Here is a 9216-nt window from a genome sequence, read left to right on the forward strand (position 1 = left end):
TTGATCAGACTCTTGTCTTGGCATCCTTCTTTGCATCCCTTGTCCCCAGTTCTCTTCCAGGTACCCTCTGGACCCTTGTTGACTGTCCTGCTGGATGGGACAAGGAATTAGGGGAAGGACTGAAGGAGTTGAAGGGGACTTATCTAGTAGGAGGAAAAGTCCTTGGTCCTGTGAAGGCTTTATACCCCAGTGTAGAGGAAGGCTAGGGTGGTGAGGCAGGAGAGGGCAGGTGGGTCGGGGAGCACCCTCATAGAAGCAGGGTAAGTGAGGATGGGATAGGGGTTTTGGAGAGGAGAAACAGGCAAAGGGGATAACATTTGAAATGTAAATAAATAAAATATCCAATTTGAAAAAAAGGACTTTGTAGTGGGTTTAGTCACATCCTCCAAAATTCAGGTATACTGGAAGCTCAGAAATCAGAGTATATTGGCTGGTTTTATATCTAGTTGATACTAGCTAGAGGTATCATAAAGGATGCAAGAAGTAAGACCATGACTCCATAAAATCCAGCTGTAGTGCATTTTCTTAATTAGTGATTGACATGGGATGACCCTGTGCATTGTGGGTAGTAGCACCCCTGCACTGGTCATCCTGAATTCTATAGAAAAGCAGGCTGAGCAAGTCATGGTGATCAAGCCGTGAGCAGCATCCCTCCATGATCTCTGTTTGCAGCTTGCATCAGCTCCTTTTTCCAGGTCAGCTTCCCTTCTTGAGTTTTTGTCCTGATTTCCTTGATGATAACAGTAATGTGGAAGTGTAAGGCAAACAGACCATTTCCTTCCCAACTTGGCTTTCAGTCACGGTGTTTCATCATTCCAGCAATAGAAACCCCAAGACACAGAGTTAATTGCATTTGTCATTATGTAAAATAAAGCAGTACTCATTTAGTTTTACTAAATTGAATTTCCTACAAGAGAATGACTGATATCTTTAAAAGAATATCATGGGAAGACATATAAGACTGATTCAAGGAATGAGGTATTAGGTGAGTAGCATAATTTCCTTAAAGGATACCCATGTAAATAGATGTGTCTTAGGAAATCACAAAGTCTTACATCCTCGTGCGCCTGATTCTGTTCACTTTATTTGTGTAAAAAGACAAAGGAGACTCTTCCATCTGTTAAAGGGAGGATGAGGAACATTTTAGCATAGATCTTATACATGGGATTAGTACTCATGTTAACTAGAAACTCACCTCCTCTGTCTTGGCAAAGGCCAAGGGAAAATAAGAATAACTAAAAAAAAAAAAAAATGAAAATGATGGTAAGTTTCTCTCCTGGGAGGGAACCCACCAGTTGGAATTCATAAAATAAATATCTAGACATACTAACAGAGGTCAGGATTGCATGAATTTCAGGAAAATTCATATAACAAATACATTTTAAAATGGATAACTTTATTCCTAGTGCCCTCTAAGACCTGCCAGAGAGAATTTTCCCTGAATAAGTGTTTGTGAGAGGTGACATTCCACTTTCCTCTATCAAGGATAAATGATGATTCCTGACTAGGGGAAAACTCCCAGCAAAGATATTCTTGCCTGTTTCCTGCAATTTGTTTTTATATAGTTGTTGCTTTCTGTCACATACACAAGGGATATTTGAGGTGGTGGTATGAAATTGCCATAAAAGGAAGGCTTTTCATTTTATACTGGAGTCATTTGTAAGTGTTCAGTATATACAGGAAATCACAAAGAACTCTTGTTAAGGCTGTAAAATAGGATCCCTGCAGAGGAATCACAATAAAGTGCCTGTAGTTCTACATCCTGGTTCACAGAGAACACATAATGCTTTACAGAATATACTATTCAGTAATTCACTTAAAGAGTGCCATCAACTCTTTGCACAGTTAACGCCTGCTTCCTGGCCTGTTTCCTTTCAGGGCATCTTGATTATTCAATGAATTGCCACAAACTTAATGAAAGTAATAGTGCTGTGTCTGTCAGCTTTTTAAAAACTATGTCCTCCTCTCCCATTAAAGACGAAAGAGTAATATGTTCATTAGGAAAGTTTACAGTACCTACATCACAGGACAAACAAAAATAAAGGAAGGAGTGAAAGAAGGAAGGGGAGAGAAAGAAGAGGAAGTGGAAAAGGAGGAAAAGAAAGAGATGCAGGAGAAAGACAATCTCTTCCTTAACCCTATACTCCCTAAGGACAATAACAAACACTTAATAATTTGGTGTAATATAACACCTTATGAATTTTATAGCTCTTATTTTCCTGTGTGTGCATGGTGCATGTGTATGCAGGTTTATGCACCCTTGTCATTCAGAATCCAGGGAAGACCATGAGGTCTGGGTGTCTTTCTCTGTGACAGGGTCTCTCACTTCAACTTGGTTATTTTGTTTTGTTTTGAAGTAGGTTGGTTCCCCAGCAAGACCCATTCATCTTCCTGACTGCTTCCTACAAGTGTTGGGGTTACAGGTACCTGTAATCTGCTTGGCTTTTACACTACCCATGTGGATCTGAACTCAAGTCCTCATGTTGGAACCTAGTGCCTTTACAGACCAGCCATCTCCCAAGGTGGGTATCTTAATGGAGGTGTAGAATTCATGGTATTTCAGTTAACAGTCTCGGTAAAGCATGCAAATTTAAAATTAAGTTAAGAATGTAATCACTAAACATATTATAAAATCAAAGTACTAACAGAATAATACCAAGTGAAGCACAGCACCAACAAGGCATAATATGAAAATGCTAAAAATTAGTACCTAAAAGATAGGATTTATAGAAAAATAATTCCCTAGCTCACGTTTTCCAGAACAGAGACTTCCTCTAGGGAAGCCATGCTTGCCTCACTTAACTACTTTAAATTCTTCTTTTGAGTCTTTTTGTTTCATTAGTAACTTGCTTCAATTGCTGTCTTGACTTTAGTTTTAATTGTTTTAAATTGACTTATCATCATCTGTGAAAAGTAACACATCCATCTGGATGGTTTACACTTAAGTTGTCCTGATTTATGTAGTTGAACCATTCTCATTTCCATTGTTAATAAATGGAATATATTAGAAGTTAATTTTTATTTTCTATTTTATTTAAAATATTATTCAAAATGTTCTTCACACTACATGTCCTAATTTTTAAAAACTGTTATAATGATTTTAAAAAATTCTATACAAAATCAATTTAGAGGAGAAAGGATTTATTCCATTTACAGATCCAGATTACAACCCATTATTGTGCAAAATCAAGGCAGAAACTTGACGCATCATATCCGCAGGCAAAAGTAGACAGAGAATGAACTCATGGATTCTTGTTTGTTTGTCCTCAAACATCGACCCACTTCCAGGGGACAGTGCTGTGTACAGTGGCTGAGTTAATTAAAAACCAAGGTAATCCCCTACAGACAAGTCTGAAAGCTTGTCTGGTTTCTCCTTCTACCATGTGGGTTCCACAGATCAAACAACTTTTCACTCTCAAGTGATTCTAGTTTGTGTCAAGTGACAGTTCAAACTAACCAGTATACCATCGAAATCGGTTTTCAATCATGTTGAAGAAATACCACATGGCAACAGAAAACAATTTTGAAGACATAAATCAATATGTGAAATAAATGGGTATTTAACATTTCTGAACATTTGCTTGTTGGGATACAAAGTTGAAATAGACTGATGATACACAATCCACATAGGTTAAACATGGAATATAGCTATAACATGTTTTACTTTATTTTATTGGTGTTGTTGTTTATTGTTTGTTTATAGTTTTGGGCTTTGAATTGAACTCTCCCCTTTAAGTTCACTGTACCACTGAACTATATCTTGAATCCAAAGCTGGGTTGTTATTCTAAGGAATGTTTTACTCTAGATCTGCCTAACATTTTGTAAGATTTGTCTCAATGAAATTATTTTGGTCCTTGATCTCAAATTTCCAATGAAGCTCAAGCAAGTTTTCTTGCAGAGAAACCTTTCAGCCCTCAGTAAATAATAACAATGCATAAGACAAAGAGAAGTAAAGTTTATCTCATAAATAATATATGTTATAAAATTCCATATAGTACTTATAAATAGCATAATAATAATATTATAAGCAATAGTAGCTGTAGAATGCTCTGTTAAATTGTTATGTATATTTTTATAGAAAATTAACTTTATTTTAATTTCAAAATGAGCTCTAATTCAAGTACTATTCATCTAGAATTAGCATGCACAGAGACATTTTTGTCATTCTCTTATAGGTCATTGAGTTAATTCATGGAATGATCTGAATTTGGACACATTCAATGTATATTCAATATAGAAATAATTAGGCACTTATCTTCTCATGGAAACCTGACTTTTTAGCAACAGGAAATATGTTCTAAAATGTATTTAAGCTATTGTTTTAATAAGCTTCTGGCAATTCAATTGTCTATTCTTTCCAAAACAACCTTCTAATCTATGTTTTTTTTTAAATACTCTTCAATTGGTTCATACAACATACTATGTAAACTGCTTTTAAGTTGTTTCCAAAAGATAAGAGCAATACATTGAGGACTGAGAAGAAAACTAATGGTGAGCTGAGGAGAAAGACAGTCTAATTAAATAAGTGTATGCATGGTTATATATGTGGTAATGTTCTTCCAGTTCTTTGAGAGCTCCACAAATACATTTTCAGCAGTTCACCGGGTCACCTTGTCATCTATTGAATTCAGTTTCTAAATTATCAGGCTAGCCAAATGGCTCAGCAGATAAGGGCACCTCCTGCCAAGCTGGATGACCTGAGTTTGATCCCTAGGAGAGAACAGACTGCTCCACATGTCACATAACACACACACACACACACACACACACACACACACACACACACACACACACACACACACACACACACCTTTGTATTTGTTCCTGCAAATTCCACATGGAGAAAACAGTCTTATTAAATTTGTTGGGTTTTTTTCTCTGAGATGTCTACAATCTTTCTTGGGTAGTGAACTCCTTCTTGAGACAAGGTTAAATTTTGTCATTTAGTGATTAGCCTTATCTGCTCTCTGCACAAGCCCACATGTTTTCTCAACTGTGGCTCTCGTCTCCAGCTAGTTCTGTAATCCTGATCCTGCATCTATTTGATATCAGCTTAATTCTGCCCACCTCAGTCTTGTTCTCACGTCATCATTTCTACTTCTTAACTCTCTCTTCATTGCCTAAAAATTGGGTCCTCAAACTGTCCCTTAATGTGGTTAGAAGTGGCATGGGGCTTGAACTTTTATATGGTCTCACAGTTAACTGATTTAGAAAATATCTGAAATAAAAAAAAAATCATATTGATTTTAGGGGCAAGAATACAGAAAAAGAGATTGCTAAATGACTGGTTATATATGATTTTAAGTGTAAGATTATAGTTTAATATTGTCCACAGTTACATTCCTCTTAAGGAGGTCAGAAAAATCAACTGATGTTTCTTTACTAGAAATTTGAAATTAAAAAATTGAGGAACACAAATGAATAGGTTATTCTACGGAGTGAATTTACCACTGTATAATTTAAAATTTGTGTGTGTCCCACATGTCAGATGCTTACCTGCTGCATATATGCAAGGGGCCTAGGTCCAGCCTGTGCTCACTATTTGGTTGGTGATTCAGTCTCTGGAAGCTCCTTAGGGTCCAGGTTAGTTGACTCTGTCGGTCTTCTTGAGGAGTCCCCTATCTCCCCTAAAACCTTTTTCCCCTTAAATCTTTTTTTTTTCTGGAGCTGAGGACCTAACCCAGGGCCTTGTGCTTGCTAGGCAAGCACTCTACCAACTGAGCTAAATCCCCAACCATCCCCTATCTTCTTTAGGTCTCTCCGTCTTTCCCCCAACTCTTTAGTAAGATTCCTCAAGCTCAATCTAATGTTTGGGTGAGTCTCTGCATCTCTTTCTATTGGCTGTTGGGTGGAAACTCTCAGAGGACAATTATTCTAGGTTCCTTTCTGCAAGCATAACAGTAAGTATCATTAATAGTGTCAGGAATTGGTTCTTGCCAATGGAATGTGTCTCAACTGTGGGTCCCCCAAAGAACTGGAACAGGAGCTGTCCCTGAGCCTATTGTCTGCCTCCCTGCCTGTCTGTAGATCTTGTGCCCCTAAATGGACAGTCTTGTCTGGAATCAGTGGAAGAGGATGTACCTAGTCCAGCAATGACTGATTGTGTGTGTGTGTGTGTGTGTGTGTGTGTGTGTGTACATGTGTGTGTTGACTGCCTGAGGGTGGCTTCCAATTCTCAATAGAGAATGGGAAGAGGACTTGTGTGAGAGGGAACTGGGAGCAGAAAAAGGGCTGATATTTGATTGTAAAGGGAATAAATAAAGTTAATAAAAATATTGGTGCATGTAAAATGGGATTTGTTCTCATTAGAAGAACCTTTAAAAAAGAAGTGGGGGCTGAAGAGATGGCTCAGCTGTTAAGAGCACTGACTGCTTTTCCAAAGGTCCTAAGTTCAATTCCCAGCAACTGCATAGTGGGTCACAACCATCTGTAATGGGATCAGATGCCCTCTTCTGGTGTATCTGGGACAGTGACAGTGTACTCAGATACATAAACAAATTTATTAAAATAAGAAGAGGAGGAGGAGGAGAAGGAGGGGAAAGAGGGGGAGGGGAGAGGAAGGGAACACACAGAAGAGAAGAGAAAGATATAGGAGAGAATGGGAAACCCCAGAAGAGAATGAACACCTGTGGAGAGGAACTTGCCAGGAGAGATTCATCAAAAGCACCAAGCTTTTCTGGTGCCATTACTCCCCTTCTCCTCTTACCTGTGATAGGGATGATACTCAGGGTTTCATGCTTGTTAGACAAGCATTCTCTCCCTCGGCTCTTATTCTATGGTTTGGTGTGCTGCCTCTCAATCTTTCCTAATTTTAATATAGAATTCTTTTGGCCACAGCATTATTAGAGAGGAAGAGGAGACCAAAATAATGGTACACAATGTACAATCCGCATCAGTGCAAAGAGGGCCAAGCCATGCAGACATCAAAATGAGAATGAAACCCCGATTTTTCACCACTGGACTTCTAAAGCACAAAAGTAAAGAAATTATACCTCTTCTACTGGTACCATTAGAACTGGTCTATGGAGAAGGAGGTCTCTGGTCTTTTTACTTCATACTATTTCAGGTGTCACGTGTAGAAGGGTCAACAGCCTCACTAGTACACCGGAGATTAGAGTCCCACCCATGGGATCCTTTCTCTCTGTGGTCTAGACTCCTCTTGTGCAACAGGACTGGGATTCAAACTTTGCAGTGGCCTAGGACTTGGTATTCTGATCAAACTGGAACATGTAACTATAGCTTGTTTGCTCTGATGGAAGTTGGAATCCATTCTACACAAGCTAACCCCTTCTTGTCTCTTCCTTTCTTTTGATCCTTTCGGAAACTCACTTCTATCACTTCCAGTTTATTCCACTGCAGCTATCTTGGTTTCTCCAACTTATTTCTTTTAAAGAAGTTTTCCTCCATATTGTCAAACACTTGATCACCCTTACTTATTAATATATCTTATTGCTGTGATGTATATGTAAGGGCAATTCCCTGTGCTTTTTAAAAGAATTACTATTAACTTTAAAACATTACTAGAAACACATGTGCTATCTATCTATCTATCTATCTATCTATCTATCTATCTATCTATCTATCTATCTATCAATCATTAACATCTATCTATCAGATAAAGATATTGAGATATATTTTATTAGTGTTCTTCAATTAATTAAATCTGAGATTATCTTTGAAGACAGCTTACCACAAAATCCAGGCTGGTCTTAAATTATTTTTCTTTATTAAGTATATATTTGGGGTTTTTTTTACTTTTTACTTTTTAAAAATTAATTATTTTTTCTCCCCATTTCCCCCACTAATCCCTACCATTTGCCCCTCCCTTGCTCACTCTTTAATTCATAGCCATATATACAATCCTCTCAATCCATTTAGTATTTTTGTGTATGTGTGTGCGTGTGTGTGTGTGTGTGTGTGTGTGTGTGTGATTTCAGGGCTGACCACTTGGTACTAAATGACTAATTAGGGGGGATCTATCTGGGGTGGGTAGGTGATTTATCCACTCCCACAAGGCCTTAGTTCCTGTAGTTATTTGTTTAGGGATGGCCTCTGTGATATCTCCTCCTTTCATTATGCATATCTATTGGTGTTGAACTTACCTCAAGTTTTGTTTAGGCAGCCATCTTGCTGAGGTATGGTGCATAAAGCTTCTCTATCATTTCTAGGACACACAGACTTTGGTCCTGTAGATCTTATAATCTTTCTGCTTCCACTTTTAAAATGTTCCCTGAACCTTAGGTGTAGGTGTAATGCTGTAAATGTAAAAATTGGGATTGGTACACCATGGTTACTTATTCTCTATATTTTGACAGGTTGTGGTTTCCACCTGAATGGTTTTCCTCTATTGCAAAGAGAAGTTTCTTAAATGACTGAGAGCTACACTTATCTTTGGGTATAAGGATAGATATTTGTAATGGAATTAGGAATTATGCTTGCTTAATAAAGTAGCTGCTCTTGTTTGCAATCCCACCAACAGTGAGTGAGGCTGCCCTTTTTCAGCACCTCTTTCAGTATTTGTTGGTCTTTTGTTCTGTTGTTGACTACTCTGACCTAGCCACATTGAAGCTTAACAGATATTTGGCATTTTCCTAATTGCGTACTGGAGCATAATTATGAACGTTTTTTGAGAAATTTCTTAGCCATATTTTTGTTTGAAATTTTATTTAACTGGGATATTTTATGTATTTACATTTCAAATGTTACCCCCTTTCCCCCATCTCCCATATCCCATCCCCCTGCTTTTCTGAGGATGCTTCCACGTCCACCCAGCCCCCAAACTCAATGTCCCAGGATTACTCTACATTGGGAAATGAGCCTTTACATGACTAAGGGCTTTTCCTCCTATTGATGCTGGACAATGCTATCCTCTGCTACATATGTGGCTGGAGCCATGGGTCCCTCCATGTCTTCTCTTTGGTTGGTCGTTTAGACTCTGGTAGCTCTGTTGTGGTTTGGTTGGTTGATATTGTTGTTCTTCCTATGGGGTTGCAAGCTCCTTCAGGCTTTTCTCTCCCCCCCCCATCTTTATTAACTTGGGTATTTTTTATTTACATTTCAATCCTTATTCCCTTTCCTGGTTTCCTGGCCAACATCCCTCTAACCCCTCCCCCTCCGCTTCTATATGGGTGTTCCCCTTCCCCATCATCCCCCCATTACCGCCCTCCCCCCAACAATCACGTTCACTGGGGGTTCATCTTGACAGGACCAAGGGC

Source organism: Rattus rattus, chromosome 13, assembly GCF_011064425.1.
Source record: "Rattus rattus isolate New Zealand chromosome 13, Rrattus_CSIRO_v1, whole genome shotgun sequence".
NCBI lineage: Eukaryota > Metazoa > Chordata > Mammalia > Rodentia > Muridae > Rattus > Rattus rattus.